Source organism: Anomaloglossus baeobatrachus, chromosome 3 (assembly GCF_048569485.1).
Source record: "Anomaloglossus baeobatrachus isolate aAnoBae1 chromosome 3, aAnoBae1.hap1, whole genome shotgun sequence".
Taxonomy (NCBI): Eukaryota; Metazoa; Chordata; class Amphibia; order Anura; family Aromobatidae; genus Anomaloglossus; species Anomaloglossus baeobatrachus.
The window spans coordinates 56,413,212-56,418,211 of record NC_134355.1 but is presented as its reverse complement, the minus strand read 5'-3'; positions in this window follow the sequence as shown (position 1 = coordinate 56,418,211).

Sequence of the window (5,000 nt, the reverse complement as noted above, 5' to 3'; positions counted from 1 at the left end):
GTTACTCCCCTTCCCCTAAATAAGGGATCAAATAATGTGATTGTTGAATGGGATGAGCAATTAGTGGGTGGAATATTATTGTGATCTTAACGAGGCTAAAGGAGATATGGGGGGAAGGGGGATCAGGAGGGGAGGGGGGTAGGGGGTATAGGGAGTAAATGGGCCAGGCTGGGCTACACGTTGGAATAAAGGGCTTCTGACTGAGACAATTTACACATGATTTGCACGTAGTTTCACTTCATTCTGCCCATGTGAGCACTAATAGTGCAGGGAATAAAGGAGAGATGAGATCATTAGAGGCATCCTCAGACTGAGTGACCCTGCCAGCAGCTCAGCAGCAGACTGTGGGCAGCACTCTACCTGGCACTGCCGAGCCACTGCACACTGCACCCTCTTAACCCCATCCATGCCAAGGAGGAGGGCAGAGCAGAGTGCCCGGGTGACTCCGAGGGGGTTGTAGTTTGGAACACTTCAAATTCTTTCTTTATTAACTTTTGAAATTGTGTCACAGGCTCCTGGCAGCAAGCCCTGAGCAGCAGCAAGCCCTGAGCAACTGCAAGCCCTGAGCAACTGTGATGTATGGACTCCATGAACCTGTCTACTTCCACCCCATGTGGAAAATATAGTCACAAGTGTATCAGTATGTATATATATATATATATATATATATATATATATATATATATATATATATATATATATATATATATATATATATACACACACACACACACACACTTATACACATATCCACACCCACTGCTATTCATACATATACTCAAGTATAGATGTTCTTGGCTGAGTGAGTGCATGAACACATATGAGATATATATATATATATATATATATATATACACTCAGGCCCGCAGGCAGCTAAGAGCACCTATACTTCAGTGCATGTGTAAAGTGTCATTTTGTATGTGATACATGTGTGTATTACTATTACTTTTTGTATAAAAGTGTATAGATATGTTCGGGTCAGTGTGTATATATTTATGTATGTGTGTCTGAGTATACATTTGAGTATATGTATGCATGTATTTATGTAATATGTGTGTGTGTATATACATATATGTATGTATGTGTGTATGTGTGCATGGTATTTGTGTGTGTATGGTATATATGTATGTGTATGTATGTGTGTGTATGGTATATATGTATGTATGTGTGTATGTATGCATGTGTGTATATGATATATATGTATGTATGTATGTATATGTATGTGTATGGTATAAATGTGTTTATGTATGTGTTGGTGTGTATGTGTGTATGTATGGTGTATATGTGTATTCATGCGTATGTGTGTAAGTATGTGTATGTACTGTATTCATGTGTAGGTATATACATGTATGTGTATGTATGTTTGTATGCATGTGTGTATATGATATATGTATGTATGTATATGTATGTGTATGGTATAAGTATGTTTATGTATGTGTTTGTGTGTATGGATGGTGTATATGTGTGTGTATTCATGCGTATGTGTGTAAGTATGTATATATGTATGTGTGTGTACATGTATGTATGTGTATGCATGTGTAGGTATATACATGTATGTGCATGTGTGTATGTAAGAGGATGTATATATGTGTGTATGTGTTGTCAATGTCACAGTATGAATGCGCATGCATGAATAAATTGAGGTATGCGTCTGATTATGTAGATATAAAAACGTAACTGACACCTATAGTTGGCTATTAGTATCATTATTTCATTATTATTTATACAGGTTTCTCACATTTATGAAGCCTGTAGTGTCTGGTATTATTAATATCATTAGGTGGTAGCAATGTTAAGTGTGTGCCGCTATGGCAGTGTGATTTACAGAGATTTGTACGGGTCATGGCAGTCTTTCCAGCCTTACTGTGTATATTTAGACAGGACTTTGCTTGGTGTTAAAAAGTGTATATATTGAATGGGTTCACACACAGTAGCAGACAATGGGCACATTGTAAGGGCATGTACAACGCGTATTGAAACGCTGCAGCCAGACTTGTGCTAATCTGCCCTCAGTAAAGCTGAAATAATTATCCTAAGCCGCCTTCCTACAAGAAAAATCAGTCAGGAATTCAAACTTTTTCTTAAAGATCCTTTCTGCATTCCGATGGAGATCTAGGGGCGAGTGTAGAGCCCCAACTACTGCCAGCATCAATGCAGACACACAACAATGCAGATCCAGGACACAGGGAAATGACCCTTACATGGCTGATGGGGAGGGGGCAGGTGGAGTGCCCCTTTAATGGGGGCCAGAGATACATATCAGAAGGGAGGGAGCACTGGCGACTAATCCAAATATATAGAGTACACACATCATAAGGGGCACAGCACACATTGCACAAACCTGAGGTTGTATATGTGTATGCTATATTTGGTGTGTATGGTGTGGTGTAGGTGCAGATAGAAATATATATATAAACACACACACACACACACACACATATATATATTTATTTATATACCGTGTATATTATATTTTTTCTAGTGAATTTTCATGGTATGTTCTAATTCATATACAGTCAATGTATCATAGTTTGTCCCTTATAATGGTATATAGTAATGTAAGTGAAGTAAAGTAAGTATTCATTTTTTTGCAGCTTATGTATGCTAATATTTAATATTATATGTAGTGTTTGTGGATATATCCAGGCTGCAGTGTATTCATGCACAATGTATATGAATAAACTAAATCAACTACATAAACTTTTAATATCATATGAATATACTCCATACCTATAGTCTTTGTGGCTGATATATACACCCCCAGCATAGTCTAATTGGTGTATTGTGTTCATTTCACAGTTAGTGTGGTTTACTCATATACAGACTGTATAATGGGATATATTGACTTGTACTATATACTGCCTGTGCAGCTCCTGTTCTATATTCACATATAGTATATACATAGTGCATACAGCAAAATAGCATAATACATATGTAGTCTATGTAACAGGTGTATTCATATCCACACTATTTAACTGATACTATATTATTGTAGACGGTCTAATATATTTATAAAGGTACATTATATTGATATACACTATATAGCTGGTGTAGTGTATTCATATACAGTACATGTACTTGGTGTATTTATATTCATATGATATGTTTTCTTGCAGGGTATTGTTATAAAGTTCAAGTAGTTGATGTGTTGTAGTCAGACAGTCTGTAACTGTTGTAGTGCATATAGTGGGTGTATTATATTCATATGTCTGTGTATGGGCCTTTTGTAGTGTACTTGTATACAGTACATGTAGTTGGTAGAATATAGCCTGTATACCTAATACATTTTACTCATACAGTTCAGAACCTGTAGTTGGTATATTTTATTTATATAGTCAGTAGCTGCTGTATTATACTTATGTATAGTACAGTACATAAAGATTGTCTATTACAATATATTCATATCGTCTGTGTACATTATAGTTGGTGTAAATTGTATCTTATTGTATATTCCTATAGTCTGTGTAGCCTCCTGTTGTAGTGTATTTACATGTAGTTTGTGTATTATATCCATATAGTCTGTGTAGCTGCCTGTTGTAGTGCACTTATATACATTACATGTAGTTGGTGTATTATATCCATATAGTCTGTGTAGCTGCCTGTTGTAGTGCACTTATATACATTACATGTAGTTGGTGTATTATATCCATATAGTCTGTGTAGCTGCCTGTTGTAGAGCACTTATATACATTACATGTAGTTGGTGTATTATATCCATATAGTCTGTGTAGCTGCCTATTGTAGTGCATTTACAAGTGGTTGGTGTATTATATCCATATTGTCTGTGTGGCTGCCTGTTGTAGTGCACTTATATACAGTACATATAGTTGGTGTATTATATCCATACAGTCTGTGTAGCTGCCTGTTGTAGTGTATTTACATGTAGTTGGTGTATTACATCCATATAGTCTGTGTAGCCTCCTGTTGTAGTGTATTTACAAGTGTTTGGTGTATTATATCCATATAGTCTGTGTGGCTGCCTGTTGTAGTGCACTTATATACAGTACATGTAGTTTATGTATTATAGCCATATAGCCTGTCTAGCTACCTCTTGTAGTACACTTATATACAGTACATATGTGTGTAGCTGCCTGTTGTAGTGCACTTATATACAGTAGATATAGTTACTGTTTTATATCCAAATAATATAGCAGCCTATTGTAGTGCACTTATGTACAGTATATATAGTTGCTGTATTATATCCATATAGTCTGTGTGGCTGCCTATTGTAGTGCACTTATATACAGTATATATAGTTGGTGTATTATATCCATATAGTTTATGTAGCTGCCTATTGTAGTGCACTTATATACAGTATATATAGTTGGTGTATTATATCCATATAGTCTGTGTAGCTGCCTATTGTAGTGCACTTATATACAGTATATGTAGTTGGTGTATTATATCCATATAGTTTATGTAGCTGCCTATTGTAGTGCACGTATATACAGTATACTGTATATAGTTGCTGTATTATATTCATATAGTCTGTGTAACTGCCTATTGTAGTGCACTTATATACAGCACATTATAGTTGGTGTATTTTACCCATATAGTCTATGTGGCTGCCTGTTTTAGTGCACTTATATACAGTGCATATAATTGCTGTATTATATCCATATAGTCTGTGTAGCTGCCTATTGTAGTGCACTTTTATACAGTACATTATAGTTGGTGTATTATATCCATATAGTCTGTGCAGCTGGTGTGCTATACTGATATACAATGCACATAGCTGATGAAGTCTGCTCCTATGTAGCTGCTTTTCCTTCTATACTCGGTGCAGAATCTCCTTGGACTGTGACTCTTGTATTACTCACATCTTTCCTATTGCTCTATACATTGAATGGATATGAATGATTAAGTGCATTAGCATGCTGATTACCTTCATTATACAATGTTCCCACCTGTAAGTGCTGATCCTGATCGTTGTGATTATGGCCTTGCAGGCTGCTATATGTCTCCTCTACACTATACATAGAGGAGTGAAGTAGAGGAGC